This window comes from Triticum dicoccoides, chromosome 2B (genome assembly GCF_002162155.2).
Source record: "Triticum dicoccoides isolate Atlit2015 ecotype Zavitan chromosome 2B, WEW_v2.0, whole genome shotgun sequence".
NCBI classification, from domain to species: domain Eukaryota; kingdom Viridiplantae; phylum Streptophyta; class Magnoliopsida; order Poales; family Poaceae; genus Triticum; species Triticum dicoccoides.
The window spans coordinates 525810954-525818654 of NC_041383.1; positions in this window are offsets into that span (position 1 = coordinate 525810954).

Here is a 7701-nt window from a genome sequence, read left to right on the forward strand (position 1 = left end):
GTAATTTCTCGCTTCATTCGAGTCCACCAATACGACTGCTTGAGGTCATGGTACATCTTCGTACTTCCAGGATGAATGGATAGGAGGGAATTGTGTGCCTCATTCATGATGACTTTTCTCAAATCGCCTTTGGGAACCACAATTCGATCCTCAAAGAAAAGAGTATCTTTGTCATCCAAGCGATAGCACTTGTATTTAGAAATGCCCTTGTCAATACCACGTTTCACCTTCTTCACCATGGTATCCAGGAGTTGTGCCTCACGAATTTGATCTTCCAAAGTAGGAGAGACTATGAGGTTGGCAAGAAAACCTTGAGGAACAACTTCAAGATTCAGCTTGCGGAAAGCTTCACAAAGATCCGGTTGGAAGGGCTTGAGAATTAGACTGTTGCAATAAGCCTTTCTGCTCAAAGCATCTGCAATCACATTCGCCTTGCCAGGAGTATATTCAATACTTGGATTGTACTCTTGAATCATTTCGACCCATCGAGTTTGCCTGAGGTTGAGGTTTGGTTGAGTGAAGATATACTTGAGACTCTTGTGATCGGTGAAAATGTCCACTTTCCTTCCCAACAAGAGATGTCTCCATGTTATCAACGCATGGACAACTGCCGCCAACTCGAGATCGTGAGTGGGGTAGTTCTTTTCGTTGGGCTTCAACTAACGAGAGGTATAGGCCACAACTTTCTTCTCTTGCATTAACACAGCACTGAGACCTTGCAAGGAAGCATCACAGAAAACTTCGAATGGCTTGGATTCATTAGGAGGAGTCAAGACAGGAGCTGTGACGAGTTTCTCTTTGAGGGTGTTGAAAGCGACATCACACTCGGGCGTCCAGACATACTTGACATGCTTCTGGAGGAGGTTGGAAAGAGGCTTTGCAATCTTGGAGAAGTTCTCAATGAATCTTCGACAATAGCTTGCAAGACCGAGAAAACTGCGGAGCTGCTTGACATTCTGAGGAGGTTCCCAATTCACAACTGAAGACACCTTCTCGGGATTAACAGCGATGCCCTTGGCGGAGATGATGTGACCAAGATAAAGAACTTCATCAAGCCAGAACTCACATTTGGAAAACTTCGCATAGAATTGATGCTCTCTGAGCTTGTCGAGCACCAACCGCAAATGTTTGGCATGATCCTGCTTGTTCTTGGAGAAGACCAAAATATCATCGAGATACACCAAGACGAAATCATTGGTGTAGGGGTTGAAGATGAAGTTCATCATTCGAGAGAATGTTGGAGGAGCATTGACAAGGCCGAAAGACATGACAGTATATTCATAAGAACCAAAGCTTGTTCTGAATGCTGTCTTGGGAATATCTTGTTCACGAATGCGAATCTGATAATAACCCATACGGAGGTCAAGCTTGGAGAATACTTTAGCACCTTTGAGTTGCTCGAAAAGCTCATTGATGTTGGGAAGTGGATACTTGTTCTTGATTGTCTTCTTATTCAATGGACGGTAATCGACGCACAGTCGGTCCGTGCCATCCTTCTTTTGGACAAAAAGAACTCCACATCCCCATGGAGATGAACTCGGTCTGATCAAGCCCAGACGCTCTTGTTCATCGAGCTGTTTCTTCAATTCTTTCAGCTCCTTGGGTCCAAGCTTGTAAGGACGCTTGCAAACGGGTTCAGTGCCAGGCTCAAGATCGATAACAAATTCGACTGGCCGATGCGGAGGCATACCCGGAAGCTCTTCTGGAAAGACATCTTGGTACTCACAAACGACTGGAATCTGAGAGATAGCATCCAACTCGCCCTTCTCATTGAGAGAAAACAACCGAATGGTTTCATCACGAGCGGCATAGATGATAACATCCTCAGAAGGGTGTGTCAATTGAATCTGCCTGGCAGCACAATCAAGTTGAGCTTTGTACTGAGAAAGCCAGTCCATCCCGAGAATTAGATCAATATCCGAGTCACCAAGAACAACTAGAGAAGACAGAAATTTATAGTCGCCCATCTTGATACCGACATTTGGAACCATCAAACGAGAACTCATGTGCTTGCCCGGGGAAACAATTGCTAGAGTTTTATCCAAATATTCCGAAGTGAAATCATGCTTGGTAAAGAACGGTGTTGACATGAAACAATGCGATGCACCGGTATCAAATAAAACTTTTGCAGGAATATCATTAACTAAGAGATTACCCATTATCACATCTGAAGAATCCTCTGCCTGAGCTGCATTCATCATGTTCACCTTAGCATGCTTCGGATTATGCTTGACCACTGCATTGCTTGAAGACCTCACAGGAGGAGGGGGAGGAAGGCGCCTTTGGTTGAAGCATTTGTTCGCATAGTGACCCTTCTGCTGGCACTTGTTGCAGGTCACCTCTGAGAGCGGACGGTGATAAGGAGCATTTGACCTTGGAGCTTGAGGCTGAGACTTGTTCTGGTAGCTTGGGTTGGGTGGGTGGGAAGATCCACGACCACCTGAGTTCTTCTGCTGATAAGGCTGACGGAACGGAGGAGGAGGAAGGTAGAACTTTTGCTGCTTAGTTGCGCCTTGACAGGAAGAAGAAGACTGAGCTGCATCCCTGATTCTTTTCTTAGAAGCCTCACACTTGAGCTGAGCACCTTCTTGCTTGAGGGCCATATTGTAGAATTGATCAAACTGAGTAGGCTCAATAAGAACAAGAGCTAACTGCAGATCCTCTCTAAGGCCACCTCTGAATTGGTAGATCATACTCTTTTCATTAGGAACGTCTTGTTTAGCGAAGCGAGCAAGTTTCTGAAACTGTATGTTGTATTCGTACACTGACATGTTTCCTTGCTTGAGATTGCGGAACTCCTCACGCTTGCTCTCAACAACACTGGTAGGAATGTGGTGAGCTTTAAAGTCCCGACAGAAATCAGTCCAAGTAATCACTCGACCTCCTCTTGAATCCTTGTATTGCTGGAACCAATCAGCTGCCTGATCCTTGAGCTGAAAAGACGCGAACTTGACGTAGTCCTCAGGTCTGACATTGCTGCATTCGAAATGCTTGTTGATATCCACGAGCCAATCATCGGCGTCTGTGGCCTCGGCACAGTAGCTGAAAGACTTTGGCTGATTTGCAAGGAACTGGTTGAGGGTAGGGAACTGAGGCTGATGGTAGAACTGCCCTTGACCTTGATTCCCTTGGTTGCCTTGGCCTTGGTTACGCTCTTGCATCAGCTGAATCAACAACTGAGCGTTGGCGTTAGTGGTTGCCATCAAAGTTTGCCATGCCTCCGGAGGCGGAGGTGGCGGTGGAGGGTTCGCCTGACTCCCATCACTGTGTTCTGGATTCTGACGCGTTGGCGGAGCCATCCTGAAGAGGGTGACATCTGTTAGCATCTTGATAGACAGATAGACAAGTTGAATCAACGGATAGAAATTGCAACATATAGTCTTCACAATAAACATTCGAACAAGGATGAACGAATGAATTCCAAAGTAAACATCACGTCCGTTAAGGTGAGAAGCCACTTGATAAGAGATATTGATGAATGTAAATAAAAACAAGGTATGAATGGAACAAATAATTGGTAAGGATTACCCAATCACAAACCAAATATCTGCGGAAGAAATGCTAGAGCTACTTGAATCCCACCTATAAACTCCCGAAACTTTCCGGTTATGCAATCAGGTGTTGGGGATACAGGGGAAGCAATATATCTCACCCAAACTAACAATCCCTACATCCAGCTGTATCCATCCGTCAACACATAACCAAGAAACCTTCGGAAATCGTGTACCTCAACCTTCGAAAAGCATCCATTATACGAGTCATGGCAATACTCCCGTACTCACCTCAGTACTGGGTTAGCGGGGTTATCTCACCAACGAACTGCATAAAAGAGATTTTCGATGTCGGCGTACTAAACTCAGGTATTCCAGAACTGCAACGATAAAATTATGACGACAACACCTCAGAGCTCAACTCCCCGGGACACTTCCACTAAACCCCTGACAGGAGGCACCAAGACAATGTTCTCATCATAAAACCATCGGAACGATTCCAAGATACCCGCGTGATCCTAAAAAAAAATTTGGTGAAATTTGAGGAGAGGAAAGTCAAAACTTCTACGTCAGGAGACCTCACCAGAGCGACGAAGGGACTGAGGAGTAAAAAGAATTCCTAACTCTCCGATATATATAATCCTAAATGACTCAAAACATTTTTTTTCTAGACACAACTCGGCCGCTAAAAACGATCAAGCAGTGGGGCTCCTAAGGTCGGGGATGGCTCTGATTACCAACTTGTAACGCCCTCGATGCGGCTATATCTCCCACGTGTCGAAGCACGACTTAGAGGCATAACTGCATTGAAAGCAATGTCGCAAGTGAGGTAATCTTCGCACAACCCATGTAATACATAAGGGAAAAGAGATACATAGTTGGCTTACAGTCGCCACTTCACACAATACATAATTAAACATCCATCATTCAGTTTACACTCAAGGTTCGACTACGGAACCAAAATAAAAGAAGACTACCCCAAATGCAACACAGATCCCTGATCGCCCCAACTGGGCTCCACTACTGATCGTCTGGAAATGAAACATAGTAACGACCAAGGGCCTCATCAAATTCCCACTTCAGCTCAGTTGAGCCATCTGCGCTGGCGTCACCAGTACCTGCATCTGTTTTGGTAGAATCTGTGAGCCATGGGGACTCAGCAATCTCACACCCGCGAGATCAAGACTATTTAAGCTTAAGGGAAGGGTAGTGTAATGAGGTGGACCTGCAGCAAGCGACTAGCATATATGGTGGCTACGATCGCAAAAGAGAGCGAGAAGAGAAGCAAGGCACGGTGGTGAAGCTAGTAGCGATCAAGAAGTGATCCTAAAGCAACCTGCGTCAAACATAACTCCAACACCGTGTTCACTTCCCGGACTCCGCCGAGAAGAGACCATCACGGTTACATACACGGTTGATGTATTTTAATTAAGGTCAACTTCGGGTTTTCTACAACCGGACATTAACAAATTCCCATCTGACTCATAACCGCGGGCACGGCTTTCGAAAGATAATACCCTGCAGGGGTGTCCCAACTTAGCCCATCACAAGCTCTCACGGTCAACGAAGGAATAAACCTTCTCCCGGGAAGACCCGATCAGTCTCAGAATCCCGGTTCGCATGACATTTCGACAATGGTAAAACTGGACCAGCAAGACCACCCGACTGTGCCGACAAATCCCGATAGGAGCTGCACATATCTCGTTCTCAGGGCACAACGGATGGGTCAGCCTACGAGTAAAACCAGCCCTCGAGTTGCCCCGTGGTGGCCCCGCAGTCTGCCCGGTTCGGACCAACACTCGAAGGAGCACTGGCCCGGGGGGGCTAAAATAAAGATGACCCTCGGGCTCGCGAAAACCCAAGGGAAAAAGGGGTGTAGGTGGCAAATGGTAAAACCAAGGTTGGGCCTTGCTGGAAGAGTTTTATTCAAAGCGAACTGTCACGGGGGTCCCATAAATCACCCGACCGCGTAAGGAACGCAAAATCAAGGAACATAACACCGGTATGACGGAAACTAGGGCGGCAAGAGTGGAACAAAACACCAGGCATAAGGCCGAGTCTTCCACCCTTTACCAAGTATATAGATGCATTAATTAAAACAATAGATATTGTGATATCCCAAAGTATCCATGTTCCAACAAGGAACAAACTTCATCTTCACCTGCAACTAGCAACGCTATAAGAGGGGCTGAGCAAAAGCGGTAACATAGCCAATCAACGGTTTGCTAGGACATGGATGGTTAGAGGTTTGACATGGCAATATGGGTGGCATGATATAGCAAGTGGTAGGTATCACAGCATAGGCATAGCAAAAGAGCGAGCATCTAGCAAGCAAAGATAGAAGTGATATCGAAGGTATGGTCATCTTGCCTGCAAGGTTCTCAGAGTTATCGAAGGCTTGATCCTCGTAGGCGTTCTCAACAGGTTCCTCGTACACGTACTCGTCTCCCAGCTCTACCCAAAGCAAGAACACAAGCAATGGAACAACAATCAAACAAGGAGCAATGCACAAGCAATATGATGCAATACATGACATGCTATGCGAGATGTGATATGCAATGCATATGTGTGCTCCGGAAGGAAAATGATGAGCCGGGCATCAACTTGGCAACCCAAGTATGCCACTGGAAAGATGAGATGATTTCGGGTGAAATCGATATAAAGATCACCGGAATCGGATGCACGGTTTGCAAATGACAAGGAAAACAAGAATGACGCGAATCTGCGTTCAACAGCACGATGCCACTTATCAAGCAACAAGAAACTATGCTACAGCACCCCAACATAAAAACAAAGCATATGGCAGCGATCTACAGGAGATGCTTAACAAAAGAGGAACACTGAGCTACGGCTAAATCACATCATAACATGTTCAAACAAGCATGGTGAAAGTGCAAAAAAATATCAGGTTCACAGACTTGGTGAAAATACTAGCATGCTAGAAATTAACACCAGGAAGGCATGTTTAGAGCAAGCAAACAACATGCTACAGGAACTTATAATAGCAAAACAAGGCATGACATGATTCTACTCAAAGCATAGATCAATAGTCCCTTACTGACCATAAGCCAAAAAGGACCAGAGGATATGATGGCACCCATGTAAATATAGCAAGTTTTATTACAGATCTCAGACTTAGCAGAAAAACTGGACATGGCAAAAACAGATAACAAGTAGGCATGTTCGTGAGCTCGATGCACTCACTACAGAGCATCTCATGATAAACTAAGCATACACCCATCAAGAAGACATGACATAGAAGCTATACATGGCAAGAACAACATCATAGCATACACGGTTCAACTACATCAACCTTGTGAAAATTGAATCTCATGTAAACAATCTGCCAGGAAACATTTTGAAGCAAAAGTAGAGCACGAAAATGACATGCTAGACTACTCCATAAATGCCAACAAAGGCATGGATGGATATAGCACATCCATGTGTTCAAAACACCCTTACTGATCATGCTCAAAAAGGGCATAGATCTCTCTGTAACAACATGAACATATGGCATAAAAATAACAGCAGGACAAGACTTAGTGAAAACACTAAGTTCCTGAAATTAGCAACATTATCATCCCTAGTTTGCATGCTTGTTCTAGTCACCACATAACTCACAAAAATACATGGCATACACCCCTGTAAAGATGGCATGGCATAGTTCAACACACATGTAGGGCTCAAGTTCATAAGGTGCACACATTAATCATGGCAAAAATGATAAAAGTGCAAGTTCTGTTAAGAAACAGAAACTAACATCACATAGCCCTCTTCCAACAGCATTTCGGGCATCAATATGAGCTCAAATGAAAATGGTGCAATGAGATGAAATGATCTACTCTTCGAGACGAACAATTTGATATGCTACGCGCCCAAAACGGAGCCACGGGTGCGGAGATGTGACGCGATGAAAATGCAAGAAAATATGACAGCATTATGACTTGGTGGATTTCGGGGGGTGGGAAAAGTCAACCGAGGGTTTTTTGGATCTGGATCTGGCCGGGTTGTCGTCGGAGTTGGCCCGGAGCTTCGCCGGAGAAGCGGTCGGGGCCGGAGTCGGGGCCGAAGGAGTGCGGGCGGGGTCGGCGCGGCTCCGGGGCGGCGAGGTCCGTCGGCGGGTTGTCACCGGAGTTGGCCCGGAGTTGGCCCGGAGCTCCACCAGAGAAGCGGTCGGGGCCGGAGTCAGGGCCGGAGGAGTGCGCAGCCG